At 41.5% G+C, this 19,527-nt stretch overlaps 1 protein-coding gene across 1 annotated transcript in view; it reads left to right on the forward strand.

The window, feature by feature from the left end:
* The window catches only part of DNAJC6 (DnaJ heat shock protein family (Hsp40) member C6), a 154,782-nt gene that overhangs the window by 85,591 nt on the left and 49,664 nt on the right, over positions 1–19,527 (forward strand). The gene's annotated exons all lie outside the window — the stretch shown is intronic.

Consider the following 19,527-nt stretch of genomic DNA (forward strand, 5'->3'; position numbering starts at 1 on the left):
AAAAATAAAATATATCACGGATTCATAATGATAATTTCAACTCAGATTCAGGAGCATGGGGTTTTCACTTAATTTCATTGATTTTTTTATATCAATGCCTCTTACATCTGTATCTCCTTTTCTCCCATGCCCAAAACCCTGGTTCTCAACTACACCAATATAATTTCTTATTTGCTTTATGCCATAATAAGTAATCACAGAATAATAATACCAACACTACCACCAAAACAGTATAAGGTTGTAAAATGGTTGGGTTTTTAAAACTTTGGGGAGTGGGGAAGGGTTTGGATAGATTTCACTTTAAGACAATTAATTTGTGTTTTAAGGTCACTTGAGATAATTTCTCACTATATGTTTATATCTTCAGTTTGGTGCTTAGTTGGGTTAATTTGCTTCATTTTGCTTTCACTTTTTATGGGTTACTTTTATGTTTCTAATTATGTAGAATATTTACGTAGTTCCAATTCAAATCTATAAAACAAGTTGTATTCAAAGAATTTCAGCTTCTATCCCTGTCCCCTATACCCTGTTTCCTGCCTCATAGGTAGTTTTGGGTTTATCTTTTCACTTTGTAAATATAAGTGTGTGAGTGGTGTGTATATAAAAATATATCCCCACCCCCCATGTCTCCTCCGTTTTCTCTTAAAAAAAAGAGAAGTGGAAGCTCTATACACATTTTAGATTCTGGACAAAATTTGAAGGCAGCACAGACAGTGCTTTTCTGAGAGATTGAATGTGAGATATGAGAACAGGGTCATGGTCAGTACCCTGGGGTATGGCCTCATCAGCTGGGAATGGAATCATCTGTCCAAGTGGGCCTGGCTAGCCTCACTCATCCTCGCAGACTCTGTTCAGCTGTCCTTGCCCTCAGGTGCTCTCCGCTGGGTTCAGGTGATACCCAGTGCAGAACATTGTCCCTTCCTCATGGTATATAGTTTTTTTGTGTATGTTTGCCTGAGCAGCTTGAGGGTAGGGACAGGGTTTCTTCTGTTTCCCCACCACCTGCCACAGAGCCTTTTACACGGTAGGAGCTTAGTAAATACATGAATAAAAGACTAGGCCGGGACCACACTAGGTTCTTTTACAGGCATTTATCTCTGATCTTCAGAATAACCCCATAAGGTAGATACTGTCATCCCATTTTACAGATGAAGAAACTGAGCTTCAGAAGGTTTAGTTGGCTTTATCTAAAGAAACAGCTAGTAAATTGCTGAGCTAGAGTTTGGACCCAGGTCTCTCCAATGCCAAAAGAACACAGTCCCAACTGTTGTCTAGGTAATTTCATTCAACAAATGGTTGTGGGAGACTGTCCACATTTTGCCTTTATTAACTGTGTGACCTCGGCAAGTTAAGATAGCCTCTCTATATCTGTTTCCACACCTACAAAATATAAGATAGCAGTAATACGTACCTCATAGAGTTGTAAAGCATTTAGAACAATGCCTGGTACAGAATAGGCTCTCAAGTATGAGCCTATTTTAGTTACTGTTTGTCATTTTTAGTAGCGGAATACTAGAGTACTCTTACTACCACTGTGTCCACAGCTCTGTGCTCTGCACTGTGTATGCCGTCTTGTCTAACCCACCCAGCTTGCCTTCTAGGAGCTTACAGTTGTAAAGGCAAGATGCAGATGTTTAAAGGTTACAAAAAAAGGGCAGCCAGGGAGAGATCAGTCCCTTTGGGATTAATGCCAAGTACAGAGAAAGAGGACAGAAGGAGCTTGCAGCTGGCCAGCCTATTACATAACAGCCCTCACCAGGTCTTCCTGGACAGAAATAGAAAGCAGAAGCCATGATGGAGATTGGGATGCTTTTGATTTGACCAATGCCACCCTTTAGTAAGCAGTTAAAACTTCAGCTCCATGTCCAACTTGGTGGGGTTCCTACCAGTGCCTTGCCCTGTAGCACAAATCACAATTTAATAATCACGTTTTAGAGAGTCTGTGAACCATGGAGTCTCCAGTGTTATGGGACCTTAGGGAGCAGCTAATTCTACCTCCTCATTTTACAGAGGAAGAGGCTTTGCCCAGAGGGGGAAAGCCGTCTGCTTCAGGGTACACTGGTATTTGGAACTGAACTCCTTTGGTTACTCTCATGAGTCGGATAATACAGATTCCCAAATGCCTGGACTCATGCCTGGGAGGGAGTGGACTCAAGTGTGTAGGTGTGTGGGGAGAAGAGACGTTGGCTCTACTCATGTGCTGCCCCCCACCATCCTGGGCGAGTCCAGGCTTCTACCCTTGTGAGAAGCACAGTGACAGTGGCTGCTGAGGGAAGAATTGGGTGTCTTGGATGTAGGCATTTCTTATGTCTCATTTATATTGGGCAAGGTCATCTTGGGGCTCTTTCAGAGGTACAGCCACCCATGCACTTTGGCAATTACACTGAGACCTCTGCTCTTCTCTCTAATGGGGAAATGAAGAATAGGATGGTGGGAGGGCATGGGATTTAGGGCCAGGCAAACCTGCTTTGTGTCTCACCCTGCTGTTCATTAGATACGTGACCTCTGCTGCCGCCGCTAGGATGCTTGTACACATGACCGGTGAACAGGAGGATCAAAATCTGAGCAGCTGCTGACCCTAAAGAGCGCCTGTTCCCGTCGGGTGGGTGGGACTGGGCAGCAAGAAGAGACAAGTTTAGGAAAGAGCATCTTTTATTTTTTTTTTACTGAAATATATTTGACATATAACATTATATAAATGTAAGGTGTACAACATGTTGATTAGATACGTCTATATGTTGTAATATGATTACCGTTATAGCATTACTTAGCACCTCTATCACGTCACATAATTATCATTTCTTTTTTGTGGTTGAAATAACGAAGATGTAGTCTCTTAGCGGGTTTGATGATTATAATACCATAATGTTGTCTGTGTTCACTATACTGTGCATTAGATCACTAGGACTTATTTACCGCTCATTGCAAGTTCGTACCTTTAAACCTCAGTCCTCTCCCCCCACCCTCCAGACCCTGGTAATCACCATTTCACTTTCTGTTTTTACAAGTTTGGCTTTTTCAGATTCCACATATAAAGAGCCTCTGAAGGCGCTGCCCCCATCCCGGTGCATGACCACATAGTCTGCTCAAGGGACCATGAGTGGAGCCGGGCCTCGGCTTTCCTCTCCTGTCTGCTAAAGACTCAGCATGTAGTCTTCATTCATTTGTGCCTTCCCAGCAAGTGATGTTTAGAGGTTTCCCCTTCTTAGGACCTGGTCTTAAAAATATCCTTACATCATATACAGAGCAGACATCACAGGACCTGGCTTCTCTACTCTGGCAGTGCTTGCTAGTTTGATTGTTTCCCTTTATGTTTTAAGCTTTTAACTAATATGTAAAATGTCATGAGAAGATCACAGGCTTTGGAGGGAGACAGGTCTGGGGAAGAGCCCTGGCTGTGTGACTGTATCTGTGTCTTGGGTCCTCAGTTTGCTCATCTGTAAATGGGGGATGATAGAGCTTACTTGGCAACGTAATTGTGAGGATCAAATGAGACCATGGATTTAAAGCCTTGAGGCCCAGTTCCCAGCAATCAGAAGGTGAGTAATGAACGATAACCACTGCCAGTATTACCAGGCAGCACTTCAAAGCAATTGCAGTTGGTTTAAGAGTGAAGTTGTGCTCTTGGTTTCTTGACAGATTTAATTCCATTTGATTCAGCGTCCTATTTTGGACTGTTTATACCTTGGTAGGCAACCTGCTGGGTACTTGGTACAGACATAAATTAAGCACTGTCTCTGTTCTCACTAAGCTTTTCTTGCACATTAATTTGTCTATTTGAAGCTTCCAACAAAAGCATTCCCACACCCCTCCCAATAATTCTAAATAACTCTGTTCTGTTGAAGGTTAGTTTGGCCCTCAAGCCTTTTGGGATTTGAGGACGACTCACCTTCCTAATTTTGCCTCCCACCCTCTCTAACACACTGTCTACATCCTCCCAGTTCCTTGAGGAAACAGCATGATATCCTGGTTCCAGTGTGTTCTATAATCAATGCCTTAGACACGTTGCACACCATCCTTCCTTCTCTATAGTGAAGAGTGTGCTACCCATCTCAGTGTTGGGTGAGGAGTCATGCCTGTAAATCTTGGTTCTGAGAGCGGGTAGCCTCACACGGACTAGACTGAAGGAAAGAAGAGACACACTGGAATCTGCATCTGTCAAATGGCAAGGAGAGGCAGGAGCTGCCTTGAACGCAGGGCGGCCCTGGGTGTACAGTGATTTGTCTGTGCCGTTTGTGGTACCATTTCTGCAGCTTGCAGAAGAAGAGCCACACAGCTCTTTCCTGTTCCCCTCCTCCCCTCCAAGCTCCTTATAATAGCAGATGATGGCAAATATGGGATGATGAAAATGGCTGCTTATCGAGCACTTGTGTATGTGTGTGTGTAAATACATATATATATTTTAAGTTAACAGTAATTTCAAAACTGAGACTCTAAGAGGTTACATGGCACCCTTGAGCATGTAGAGGACAGGAAGGTGGCTGAAATGGTGGCAGTGGCCCCTCCGAAGCATGACTGATGGTTGGGGAGCTAGTATGCCAGGGAAACAATTATCTGTCTCCTCAGCAACACCCAGTGTTTGACTTTGTTGTCATTGGTGCGTTCCAGTTATCTTCATGTGGGTGAAGAAACAGGTCTCAGAAAATTTAATCCAGCTGGCTGTTCTATGCCCAGAATTCGGTTAAGTCCATGATTTCCAATTAATGGGCCTTCATGCCAAGATTGAGGTCATATCATGAATCTTGCTTTTATTTTAGGATTTCCACTGTCGTGATTTACAGTGCAGCCCAGCCAGTCTTGTCAGGATTATTGGAGCATAATTAAGCCAGAAAGACAGCCAGACCAGCAAGTTAACATGGAGCCAGGGAGGGACCCCCTTCCTTTGCTTCGTAAGCCTGCCTCAGGCAGCATGGGGCTGCATGTGAGGACTTTCATCTGAGGACCATTTCCTGCATGTCTGATCTCTGTGCAGTTCAAATCCCCATACGATAAAAAAAACTCCAGACAGGGAAAGGATTTCAGAGTCCCAGTTGGTGATCCATTGTGAACAATGTTCTGGTTAATTCAGTGCCACCACATACACCTCCACCTCAAGTTACCATTTACTAAGTGGTAAATGTAACAGTGTGCTTTTTACAGACGGTGGATTTAATCTTTGTGATGGTTCTGTGAGGAAGGTATCATAGGCTTTCTCTTTGCATGAGGTTATACAGATAGTAAGTGGCCTTTCCACTGAATGAATGGAAGAATTCGGCAGTTCCTAGATGCAGACCATTCCCAAGTGCCTGTTTCCTTCCCTTTCTTGTGGTTGTTCTGCTCAGGATGATCTCCTCCACTTTCACATAGGAGAATAAGAATATAGGCATGTATAGGAAAACACTGTTTATGATTGCCTTCCAGGTGACAGATGTTTATCTGTCAATATCTTGTTTAAACCCTACCACATACATGGAAGGAAGATACTATCTGCCCCCATTTTACAGTTGAGGAAACTGAGGCTTAGATTAATTAACTCGTACACTGATATGCAGGTAGTAAGGAAGGAAGGTCAGTGTCATTAATCCAGGTCTGCTTATTTGCAAAGCGTAGGTCCTTTCGATTACATCATGCTGGTACCAAATGCTTCTTCTCTTTTCTCTGGTTTTCCAGCAGTGCTTATTGTTGAGTTGAGACTCTTTGAGACAAGTAACATGTGGAGGGGCATTTTTTGAGTGGAGGGGGTCTGAGGAGAGACTAGAAACCAACCTACTACCCAGCAAGTGAAGGTGTGCCCTTGAGCTTTAGCTCACATCTGCTGTGTGCCTAGGCCAGACCCAGGTGTCTCCATCATTGCCTTTGCTTAAATTTGCTCAGTGTTTGGTTTTTCCAGGTGAGAGGGTACTGGTGAGGGAGGCCCTTATGAGAATGTCTCCCAGACAAGTCCATGCCGGAAGCTTCGTCCTGAGACCAGTGAAATGAGGAGTTGAAGGTTCTTTTTGCACTTTGGTAGCAGGTTTTCCTCCGGTTGCTTGCTGTGGGGTTTTATTTTGTTTTGTTGTTGTTTTTTGTCTCAGGATTCACTTTCAGAGTATTTTCATATTCCCTGTTTAGTTAGCATTTAGATGTATCCTCACTCTGAGTTCACTGATCCTCACTGAGCAATTTTTTTTTTTTTTGGCGGTACGCAGGCCTCTCACTGTTGTGGCCTCTCCCGTTGCGGAGCACAGGCTCCGGACGCACAGGCTCAGTGGCCATGGCTCACAGGCCCAGCCGCTCCGCGGCATGTGGGATCTTCCCGGACCAGGGCACGAACCCGCATCCCGTGCATCGGCAGGCGGACTCTCAACCACTGCGTCACCAGGGAAGCCCCTCACTGAGCATTTTTATGCTCGGCAAGGCTTACTCCAGAGACGGCGCATCAGAGATTCCTACTAATACATTTATCTGATGATTAGATGCTGAAGGTACTGCCTTGAAATTTCCTTCAGGTGTCCTCGGATGGAATTCTGGCTTTTGAAATGTGCCCTGAAGTGTGTGTGTGTGTGTGTGTGTGTGTGTGTGTGCGCGCGCACCATCCCTGGGGAATTCCACTTGTCTGAGGCAGCATTAATCTGCTCTGTGAAGGGCTTCTTAGAAATCTCATGATCACCGTTTTTTGTCATTTGTTATGTCAGTGTGAGGACCAAATCCCACAAGCAGTTATACAGAGAGCAGGCAAGAGTTCTTACTCTTTTGCTTGACCTTCAGACCTTCTGGGATCCGAGGACTACTCAACTTCCCAGGCTCACTTCCCCCCTTTCTCTAACACACCCTCTACATCCTCCCAGTTCCCTGAAGAAACAGCATGATATCCTGGTTGCAGTGTGCACTACAGTTGGTCTCTTAGACAGATTATTTACCATCTCCTCTCCTCCCTCTACGTTTAGTGGAGACTGTAAAACCCATCTCTCAGTTTTCTTAGCTTGGTCCCCAGAACAGTTATAACCGGTGCTCAGCTATGGTTCTTTTCCTTCTTATGTATGTCCTTGACTTGTTGGTCTCTTGGTCTGTGCTTTCTCTCCTCCCTCAGCCTGATACGCCCTTCAGCCTATTTCTACCCAAACTGTAATTCAAATACCACCTCTTCCATAAAGCCTTCCTCTTTCCTACTTCCAGCAACCTGCATCCCTCTCCTCAAGCTGGAAATACGCTCCTCTGAACTCCTGTTCACTTTATATGCACGTGTATATATATAATAATGCTTGGCAAGTCTGAGCAAGAGAAAAGCAGTTAACAGTTATGGTGCAGCTCTATGAGAGATTTGGAGAAAAAATATTCATGACTTGGAAGACTGCTTTTCACTGTTAAGTGGGAGAAATGGCAGGTCCAAGCTATATATAGTATGATCTTATTTTTGTGTACCTGTGCATAGAACACATAATACATATGCGTGCATGTCCACAAAAACACAGAACTAAAAATGCGAGGATGTACATTTCTCCAAAATGTTAACAGGGTCACCCTTGTTTGTTTCTTGTTTTATTTTCTTCTCTGTTTTAATTCCATTTTCTTTGGTTTTAGTGGACCTCAGGTGCAGAAGTGACTTAATCATACTGCTTTGCAGTCTTTACGTTGCACAGGCCCCTCTCTGGTTTTATCCTAGATTTTCTTTTTTCCTCCTTTCATCCCCCATCCTTTCCTCTTTTCTATTTGCTTTCTTCCTAATGTTCTTGATGGGTATCCTTAGATGTGCTCAGATTTTCCATATTAAATATGAATGACCTCTGCAGTATATATATTATTCTATAATAAAATACATATTATATAATGTTACATAATAAAATATGATATAAAAATATATATAACATATACATTATATATATACTGTATTTTAATCTGAATGAAAACCTTTGTTGTTTTTTCTTGCGGTACGCGGGCGTCTCACTGTTGTGGCCTCTCCCGCTGCGGAGCACAGGCTCCGGACGCGCAGGCTTAGTGGCCATGGCTCACGGGCCCAGCCGCTCCACGGCACGTGGGATCCTCCCAGACTGGGGTATGAACCCGTGTCCCCCGCATCAGCAGGAGGACTCTCAACCAACTGCGCCTCCAGGGAAGCCCCGAAAACCTTTTTTACAGTAGAAACTGGAATGCGTATTTGTTTAGTACTTCCTTTCCCCCTTTCCTTCCCTCTCTCAACTTCACAGTCACACACACACACACACACACACACACACACACACACACAGACACACACACACACACAGACAAATGAAGATATCTTGACCAGTTGTACCCTCGGATCTAAAATTCTAGAATTCTTTATTGTATCTGTTGGTTGGTGCCTGTCTTGAGCTCTGTGATACATGGCTATACATAGCGTTTTCTCTGAATGGTCTCAAGTAATTGAGCCAGGTTCCTAGTTCTTAGCACAACACAGAGCTGAGAATGGCTGTGGCAATGGGGACAGCCTTATGGGAGCATGGATGGTAATTCGTGCTGAATCTCGCATTTGTCTTATCTTCTGCCGCTCTGGACTCTGTTGGAGAGTATGGCAAGAGGGACTCAGGCTTTGGAGTTAATGCTTTGTGTGTGTGTGTGTGTGTGTACACCCATACATATATATGTGAATACTTATTGAAGGTTTACATTTTAAATATGTGTAGTTTATTATATGTCAATTTTATATATGTCAGTAGAGCTGTTTTTTAGAAAAGTTAATCACATTAATGCTTTGTGGAGAATAATTTGGTCTTCGTAGTGTGTTCGTGTGAGGCATGGGAATATGTTACTAATATCCCGTTGAGTTTTGAAGTGTTATGAGTCTGGGTTGCTTCCTCTCAAGGTTCAAGCAGAACTTCCACCTCTGTGGTTGAAGGTACCCGACTGTGACTGACAAAATGCAAAAAGCACGGGTCTTGGCATCACATAGGCATTTGTATATCCTAGCTAAGAAGCCTTGTGTGAATGAATCTGCCTCTTTGAGGCCCACTTGCCTTATCTGAAAAATGAGAGCAAAAATATCTGTCAGTTTTACTGTGTGGGGTATTGTATGTTCCTAGCATGATGCTTAGCATGTAGCAAGGCTCCTCTGGCGTATGTGCAGCATATGTGTGTGTGTATATAGCGTACATACATCTACTCTGAGCTTGTAAACAACAAACAATATCCGTCCATGACAGTTGCTGCTCCTTTGGAGAGCAATGGTGGGATCCTTCTCTCAGAAGTCTGCTTACAGTGACAGCTCTAGAATTTCCATCTAGGCGTTGCTAAGAGAGGACAATCTTGTTGGAAGGAGGGAGGGTGAGAGACTCCTCTTAGAACTTCATCTGCATAACAAACAGTGCTTTCCTAAGATTCTCGTGTATCTGGGAGTTGTTTGGGAGGACCATTAGAGTTCTCAGTCACCCTTTGAAGCCTCTGTTGCCTCCCCTCTCCCCATTAAATAGAACCAAAATGGTGAAAAGAAGATTTTTGCTTGATTTTTTCTTGGTAGTATTCTCTCAGCAGGCCTTCAGTTCTTTGCTATCTCTGTCCTCTGATGGACAGGGTCAAATAACACTGAGGGCGTTTTCTCTGTTCCAGGCAACAAGACTAGTCATTAGAGGGAAATGCCATGGTCCATTTATGCAATTTAAGCCCTGACCTTTTGGTTAAAGACATTTATGCAATTTAAGCCCTGACCTTTTGGTTAAAGAAAAGAGGAAAAAAATGTGATGGTCCCTCACTTCCTGGAGTTGAGAGGCCATGTGGTAGGCAGAAACTTTTCTGTTTCTTCAGAATTCCACTGAGTTCTGATCTTGTTAGATTTGATCATTATTATTTCATAAGGGAGAACCTCTTTATTTGGCCCAACTGTTGGAGAGTAAAGATCTCCTAGACAGATCTGTTTCCCTGGCACATCATGAGTACTTAAGATATTTGTTGAATCAAAGTAAGCAATATCTGTGTATTGTTTTATATGAGAATTTACTGTGTAGAATTTGGATGGACAACTGTAGCCTGACTTCAGTGATCCATGAAGGAACAAAATGTGTTCCATCCATGTAGCTGGAGTTGCCGTAGCACTACCGGCCTGTTTGCGACCACTGAGCCTTGCCTTTATTCTACCAAAGTCAATTTTGGTCTCAGTTTGCTCTTCACTTTGACTCTATTTCTCATTCTTTCTACTCTTATCATTCTTTTTAAATACCTTGGATCCTTTCGGAAAAGAGGAGCCAGAGATGGTTACTTAATTAGCTCCTCTTATCTGTCTGAGTATAAAAACTGTAGGCAGCAAATATAAACAGCTCTTGTTGAGTTTCATGAAATCTCCGTCTCTTAGGCAAGCATGCTCAGTGGGTGCTGAGTGATACAGCGCTACAATCAGAAATTCAGAGAAATATGAGGAGACAGTGAAAGCATCTGGTTATATTTGCGGCCAGAAGTTAGGCCCAGACCAAGTCTCTCCCAAGGTTGATCTGTTTGGTCTTCCTTTCTGCCTCTGCCGTCTTCTCTCTGATTCTTATATTCTGCAGCAGCCCAGTTTCATGTACATTTATTGAGCATTTACTATGTGCCAGGTACTGTGCTAAGCTATGGCACAATACCTTTTAGGAAGGTATGAGGTAGCATGAAACATTGTTCCTGTTATTGAAGACTCAAGAGTTGCTGGGATTAAGGTGGGCGGGTCAGACCCATTCACAAATAATTCTGTGTCAGTCAGACAGCTCCACCACATCCTAGGATGGAGGTGCAAAGTGAGGTGAGAGAATGAGGACAGGAGAGACAAAGTTCTTATGAAAGACTTCAGGATGTGGAGGTGAGTAAGAGCAGAGGCTTTGGATCCAGCCAAACGTAGATTCACTCTCGTTCTGCCATGACTGTCACTAGACTTTACCAAAGCCTCCGTTTTCTCAGTGGGACACCCAAGGGCCGCTGTGCTTATTAGTGTGAGGGTCTAATTTAGTAGCGTGTGGAGACTACTTAGCAGAGTGCCTAGTCTAGAGTATGTGCTTAACAGATGACCTTTTTACAATGATGATACAGTCTCAAAGAATTTTAGAACTGGAAGAGACTTAAGGAATCGTCTAAGTTCATTCCCCTGTTTCTATCTTCTTTGAGACCCTGAGTCTGTGATTCTGTTATGGCCACATTGCCCAGGAAGGAGCTGGGGTTGCTCCTCCCATCAAAGTCCTAAAAGTGGGTAAAGAAATACTGTACATACTGATTTGATGGTATCAAGAGTGATAATAAAATATTTAAAAACTGCCCTGATAATACAATTTAATGTATAAATATATATAAAATATAAAGTGTAGTCCCTTTTATTCTCTAAACAAGCAAATACACACATGCACATATAATTGTTTACTATGTGGTAATATTTATAGCACACATCATCATGCTAATGTCCCTCTTTTTTTGTTGAGTTGGGACATTCTCTAGAGTATCCTTGTTGCTAGCTAAATGATTCCCATTTCCAAGTGATGGTTTGATGTAGGGAATGGCATCAGATCCTTCCAGCAACATCCCTGTTAAGTTGACTCTCTCAGAGGCCCCAGCACCTTATTCCAGATCAAGAAGGACTGAGTGTGTTACTGACCTGTCAGGGCTGTGATACATTTTGAGGGTCCTTCATGGTTTGGACCCTCAAAGCCAGAACCATTGGCACCACCTGCTTTGTGGCCTGTACCTGCCAGTGGTGCTGAGTTTCTTTGGAGCTGCTGGTGGACGCAGCACACACCCAGGCCTCTGCCCCCAGGGTCTGTTGAGCAGCTGCCAGACTGGTCCATGTCTTGGGCCACTGCTATGCAATGTCATCAAGTGACTTGTAGTTTTTGTAGCTCATATTATGTGCCCAATAGTACAGAACTATTTCAGAAACCAGTATCCGTGAATCTGTGTGAACCTGAATATTAGTTGTGCAAAGAGCACATAATCGTTCCCCGTATTAGGTACCAGATCACTTCAAGATGGGAAGAGGAAACCCCAAAGCTATAAAGAGGTTCACCTCTGTTAAACACTCGTGATTCTGAACTATCAGAAGTGACGAATTTACCTGTGCTGTAACGGAAGCTCCAGAAGGAGATTCTGTCCTTGTCGTACACGTCCCTATTGTCTGTCTTCACCAACTCTGAAACTGAACAGCATGGCCTTTTTTTTTTTTGCTGAGGCTGCCTAACTCTGCTGGAGACAGCATTTTCATGGCTTTATTCTTTTCATTCCCCAGAGCCACCTTGTAGCTATAATTTATTAAGTGTGCACAACACACCAGGCACTGTGCTAAGAGTTTATAGAACTTTGACTTATATAATCCTCACTGCAATCCTATGTGAGATTCTAGTGAAGCTTCCAATTTACAGATAAGGATATCAAGACCTTGATTAGTTACTTAACGTTGCTACGCTGTATATCCAGCTGGTAGCAGAAGTTGAATCTGTACCCCATATTTTGACTTAAACCCCATAATTTGACTGTGGAGGCTTTGTCCCACGCCTAACCTCTTGTTTGGCATAGGGAGTGTCAATTTTTTCACTTAAATTTTTTTTCCTGTGAAATTGTTATCTTTAATATAATACAACGACTCATTTACATGAGAGCTGAATTTCTAAGAATTAAAATAAAAATTCCTGACTGTTTTAGAAAATCTTACTACTTAAAAGTCACGTTGACATACACGATCTCGTTTGATCCTTCTAACACCTTTTGACCTGTAGAAAAGTTGTTTTTTCTTGTTCCAATTTATAAAGGGAGAAGCAGCCTTAAAGGAGTTAAATATCATGCTCAGGTTCACACAGATTTTAAGTGAAAAAATGAAGTCTCCAGTCTAAGACCTGTCTCCCCAAAGTCCATCCTGTTTTCTCTAAACTTCCCTGAACTGGGATGAATTGGGAATGAGGTGTAAGCTGTCTTTGATTTTAGAAGCCAAGGTAGTGGGCTTTTCCATGATATATCTAGTTGTTATCCCCATGTTATGCATTTCTTGACTTGTGGGAAGCCAAGAGCTGGAAAATCTGCTAGAAACAAGGATGATGAAGCCTTCAGTGGTGATGACACTGGTTCTTTGTCCCCTGCCAAGTGTTGTGGAGAAGAAATAGTATTTTCCTAATATAGGGGCGAATGGTACATCTCTGCAAGGTCCCTTTAGTTTTGGGAATTTCTATCCTGCAATTGCCAACTTGGTAGAATCCAGGAATGGACATTTGTAGCTTTATGACACTTAAATAACTGCAGAGGAAAATGCCTTGCTGGTGAAAAAGAACAAGAATATGAAGAGATCATGATGCCAAAATTCAGATTATCAGTTATCCCCGATACAGGCTGATCCTGAACACTATGGAATAATAACTCATAATTACTAGAACTGAATGACAGAGACTTCCCAGGAATGGGAAGGCTGATGCTCTATGGACATGTTTTTGTGGAGACCCAGAGGACCCACTGAGGTGGGCTGATGTCCCAAGAACTTCAACTGTTGCCAAGAGTCCTTTGCCCGCTTTTCCCTGTTCTTAATGTACTGGATTATTTTACCAGAGCTGAGGCAGTTGCTACCACGATGAAGCAGGGTCTCAGGTCTTAGAAAAAGTCAAGTACTGAAAAGATGTTCCTGGCAAGTTCCCAGCCTGCTTGGAGTTAAAGATCCACATAGAGCTACTCAAGGTCTTAGGGGCAACATTTGCCTACATCTCATAGGCTGGGCTGAGAAACCGTTGTGACTGTGAACTAGGATGACTTATGTACAGAGAAGGGAGGTCTCGACATCTATTGAGGAAGGACAACTTGAATTTTAATGGCATATCACTTGGCTGTTGTCTTTATTTTACATAACATATTTTAAATTATAAACCTCATGAATGTAAATTACAGAAAGTTTAGAAATTACAATCCAACAACAAAAAATCACTTATCATTCTCCCACTTAGATATTATTGCTGTAATTATTTTGAAAATGTACCAGCTAAGAGCCTGGACTCTGGGGCAGCCAGCCTGCCTGGGTACAGATCCTGGCTTAGTAACTGTGGGACCTGGGGCAAGTCACTGATGTGTCTCTGCTTCAGTTTCCGCATGTGGAAAATGGAGAGAGCAATGGTATCTCCTTCCCAGGGTGGCTGTGAAGATTAAATACTACCTATAAAGAATTTAGATTGGTACCTGATACATGGTAGGCATTCAGTAAGTTTGAATTGCTGTTATTTTTATTTTATGTTTATTAAATCATCTGAATTCTTTCTCTAAACTCAAATATTTTTCTTTTGCAAAAATTAGATTGTACTGTGCATGTTACTATGCTCTTTATCTTTCATTTAGCCTTTTGTTGTGAGCATCTGTATTCTTCTACAAAGTGATTTTAATAGCTAATTCAATAGCTAATTACATTGTTAGAGGTAATCAATTATACATCCTTTATTGTCTCTTGCCATTGTAAGCAGTACCTCAATGAACATCGTTTTGGATAAATATTTACATACCTTCTTTTTCTTTTGATGACAGTGCTTTATGGGGGAGCATCCTTTCTTAGAGGTTACCAAGTGAAATTATATGCAGCCTAGGGTGCCATGAGCATATATATTGTATAAGCAGTGGGAGCATATGTGGGGAATGACCACGGTGCATTATGGACTTTCCAAGGCAAGGCTTTTGTCAGCATCTTGCTTCTTCTTTCACAATGCTTCTCACGGTGTTTTGTCCACAGCTAACAAATCAATAAGATGTTTATGAAAAGTAGCCACGTGTACTTTTCTTATATTTCTAGTTACATTAAGGCAGTTAAGACCATCCTTAACATTTTGCTGGTCTTCTTTAAAATACATATTTTTTATTCCAAACAACAGTCGAATCATTTCAAATATTTTTTGGACTGAAACTTAATGTAAGTAAATGAGCAAACAGCTAACTAACAGTCCAGTGGGAAACAGATTCTCTCCCAGGAGATACAAATTTTATGTGACTCTGTGAGTGAGAACAGGTCAGGTCATATCCATGGTGAGTTCCCATGACTTGGGAGAGATAGGATGCTGTTTCTAGTTTCCTAAACATTAGGAATTCCAAGAAAAACTTGTTTATTACATCCTTAGAAATGACACAGGGGGCAGAGTGCAGTTCTCTGGTGCTTATCTTTGGGGGGCTTAGATTTTAAAATGACAAGACGTCACAGAACAAGCTTCTACCTGCAGCCTTAGCGTCACAGACCTGGACGCTTTCTCCTTGGGTGGCATTCTCAGGCTGTCTCAACTCTGACCTCCCCACTCCCACCTTCTTAGACCTTCAAATCCCCAAAGACCCTTTATAAGTACAGGGTATGTTCTTAGCGCTAGGTGCCATTTTAGCCAAAGCATTTAGAAAAGTGTCAGAGGTGGAAGATTTGGATTCCTAAGAATGTGAAATCTTTCAACCATCTAGTGCAAGGATTAGAAAACTTCTGTAAAGGGCCAGATAGTAAGTACTTTAGACTTTGTGGACCATAAGGTCTCTGTCACAACTATTCAACTCAGCCATTGTAACGTGAAAGAAGCCATAGACCATATGTAAATGAATGAGTGTAGCTGTATTCTAGTAAAACTTTACTTATAGACGTTGAAATTTGACCTTCATATAGTTTTCACTTTGTTAAACGTTATTCTTCTTTTGACTTTTTTCAATCATTTAAAAACGTGAAAGCCATTCTTATTTCATAGACTATATAAAAATAGGCAGCAGGCTGGATTTGGCCCATGGGCTGTAGTTTGTCGACCCCTGATCTACTAGTCATTATTTTTCTTCTGCATATCACTCTCTGACTGCACCGTTTCCCTCTTTGTTGTGTCATTTTTTGAAGTCTTTCTGCCCTTCCTCTCAGCAGGCTGAGGCTCCAGTATCCTTTTGAGAATCTGTGCTTCTGACATTCATGTAGCTCATTAAGGAGAGTCAGAACACCCACCTAAAAGAACCGTTAGGGCAAAATCAGATAGCGTCCCTCTTCTCTTTTTTGTGTCCTGGCTAGTTTGACATATAAGTTGGGTATATGGAGGTTGCAGACTTTGTAACCCTGGCAAATGGCTCTGGTTTCTGCAAGGTTCTAAGGCTCTAATGAATAGAGCATGCAGCCTGAGTGATGGTGAGAGTCTGATTTTTAGATAATCAAGGATATTTATATCTTTAAATAGGTTGGTGCCTTGAAGTGCTGTTCCAGCATGAAATGGAGAGTCAGAGAGAGGTCTGGATAATCAGTTTGGGGTCATCTCTTAGAACAGTAATGTATCAGAAGGGCGTTCAGGCTCGGGATGGAAATGAGGAGTTATAAGCATATGTTGCTCTATCCTTGCTGTATTTAAAATGAAAACACGATACAGATTTTTATATGTGGATATGTTTAAAGGGAAATCATATGCCCTATGTCATAGGGAAACAGAACACAAGAGAACCTTCTCAAATCTGTGGCTGTAGCCCTGGTCTGTGGAGCTGCTCTTCAGACGAGCTCCTGGCAATTATTTGGGGCTGTGAAGCAGTGTGGGCGACAGAGGCTTGGCTGCCTGCGTAATGAGATTGGTTTGGTTGGTCTGACAGATGCAGTGATTTATGGGAGTGCTTGTTGGGAGGACACCTGCTGCTGAGAGCAGCCAGATGAATGGCATACATGTGGGAGGTGGAGGAGAGCAAGGGATAGGAGAGGGGTGGTTGTGTGTAAGGCAGGCAAGGATTTTTCCTGATTACAGCTGTGAGAATTGTGGGCTAATATGGAGCTGTGGAATAGCGTGACATGGAGATGCAGTGTAGGCTTGGGAATTGTACAGACCTGAGTTTGAATCCCTGGCTCTACCGCTTGTTAGCTGAGATCTTAGGTGAGTTGCTTCCCTTCTTTGAGCCTCCATTTCTTCACCTATAAAATGGGGATAATAAACACCCTCCTTATTTCCCAGAACGTGAAATTGTACTAACATAGAAGTCCAAGTGGGGCTCCTGGTGCGTGGGAGAGCTCAGTAAGTGGTAGACATTATCAGTGTTTGTCCATGTGTCTATTCATTTGTTTATTCACCTGCATTGATTGTTCTTTGTAATTTCTAATAGAGCCTTGTTTTCAAATAGATGCCTAATGGTGACTTAGGCATCAAAACCTCTTGTGATCAGGGTGTAAGTACACAACAGTTAACATGTATTTATAGGTATATATATGAACATCTAAACGGCTCATAGAAGTTTAGTAGATACGTGAAGTATGATTTAAAGAACAGCTGCCTGGCCAGTAAGCACAATAAAAAATACTTCACCTTACTAATAATTGGGGGAAACCACAAATAAGACCAAGAGGAGATATTGTCTCATTCACCAGATTGGTAAAAATGTTAAAGTCTGACAATACCAAGTGTTAAGGAGAATGTAGAGTGACGGAGCTCGTATGTACTACTAGTGGGAGTTTAAGCTGATACAGCTACTTTGGAAAATGATGTGTTAATATCTAGAAATTTGAAGATGTGTGTATCCCATCTCCAAGCAGATTTCCACTCCTAGGCGTAACCTAGAGAGATCTCTCACATGTAATCAAGCCAATGTGTTCATCACCACATTGTTTGTTATAGACAATAATCTTAGTATCCATCTATGGGCTAATGGATGCATACTTTAAGTGAGCTAAAGGTATATGTGGTATCAGCAGAGAAGAATTTTAAATAATGATGCGTGAAAAAAATAAAGTTGCAAACAGAAAGCCATTTATATATAGTTTGAAAGTGTGAAAAACAATATTAATGTATTGCCTATGGATACCTACATATGAAATAAAAGTTTAAAGAAATTATTTGGAATGATAAATATTAAATTCAAGATAGTACTAGGAGAAGAAAGATATGGTTGTAAAGTTTGCATAGGGCCCAGATCCCAACTCTGCCCTTGACTTACCAGCTGTATACCCTTAGACAAGTTGCTTAACCTCTGTGCCTCAGTTTTTTGATGTATAAAATGGGAAAATAATATTATCTACCTCATAGGTATGCTGTGAGGGTGAAATGAATGAGCGTAGGTAAAATGTTTAGAATAATACCTAGCAAATAGTAAGTGCTATATAAGCGTTAGCAATTCAGGTTCTAATTACATGAGTATTTTTTATTATTCTCCGTTTATTTTTTTAAATGTTAAACATTGCAGTTTTTAAAAATGTATAATAAATGTTTCAGTATTCTAAAAGATAGACTATATGTAACATAACTACAGTATAATTAGTACACCTAAAATTAACAATAAATCCTTAACATCAAATACTCAGTTAATTGTTCCAATTCCAATTGCCCATAAATGTCATTAACTTTTTATAATTTCTTTGGATTAAGTTCCATGCATTATACTTTATTGATTTATCTTTTAAGACATTTTAATCTACAAATTCCTCCTCCAACTTTCCTTTTTCTGCAATTAATTTTTTAGCTTTATTGAGGTATAACTGGTATACAAAAATCACACACATTTAATGTATACATCTTGATGCGTTTAGACATATGCATATACTCATCATACTATCACCACAACGTCCAAAAAGTTTCTTGTGTTCCTTTGTGTGGCTTGTTTTTTCGTTTTTTTTTTTTTCTGGTTTTGTTTTGTAAGAACACTTAATGTGAGATCCATCTTCATTACTTTGTTTGTTTTAAAATTTTCTCTCCAGACTTTCCACAAGCACATTTAACCATTGTCCACATGCATGCATCTACCTGTCACTTAAAATAACTGATCTGGTTGGAATATAGATATGCACCTCCCTTGTCCTGAGGAAAGCACGGAAGGAAGCTTATTCAGCAACAGAGTCAAAGTTACAGAGGTTTGCTCTTGTAAGCTAAATAAGTTCCTGTGTTCTGCTGTACCTGAGATCCAGGGATCTATCCTCCTAACATATTTTGAAGTATAGAACAAATACTGCAATTTTCTAAAAGGAAGAGATGTCATTCTTGCCCTTTGTCATCAAAGAGTTGATAAGTGAACAAAGATTAAAAAATATCATCAACATAGGAATTTCAGGGTGTGGCATAATAATAGTATAGCTGCAATCTGTTAACCCCTAAATGTGGTAGGTACTATGCTTAAGGTACACTCATTTTATGTTTCCCTGTGAAGTAGGCACTATTTTTAATCCCTGTTTTACAGTCAGGAATCTTTCTTCCTGCCAGAACCCAGGTAAGAGTGACTCACGCTCTTCACTGCTGGTCTGTACAGCCTACCTGCCTGTTGTTTACATTAGCTTCCTCTACACAGATTCCTACTTCCTTCCTGTATCAATCTTTATAAGCTAAGTTATGTTAATGAACAGTCCTAAAATGGGAATGGGGTAGCTTCTAATAATAAAGGGTTATTCCTCATTCATGGTACATATTCATCAAGGGTCAGCTGAGAGCTCTGCCACAAGCTCGTTACTCTGGGAGCCAGGAGTCCTGGACAGAGTAGCCACAATCTCAGACTTTGTGGGTTGCTATGGAGAGAGAGAGAGAGAGAGAGAGAGAATATATGGGAATGAGAACTATGGATAATAGTTCTCATGGATAATCTCACCCTAACAGTTAAATGCTCCAGACTGAGAGAGACACACAACATTTCCACTCACATTATAAACGAGAGTGCTGGTTTTCAAACAGG

This window comes from Delphinus delphis, chromosome 1 (genome assembly GCF_949987515.2).
Source record: "Delphinus delphis chromosome 1, mDelDel1.2, whole genome shotgun sequence".
Taxonomy (NCBI): Eukaryota; Metazoa; Chordata; class Mammalia; order Artiodactyla; family Delphinidae; genus Delphinus; species Delphinus delphis.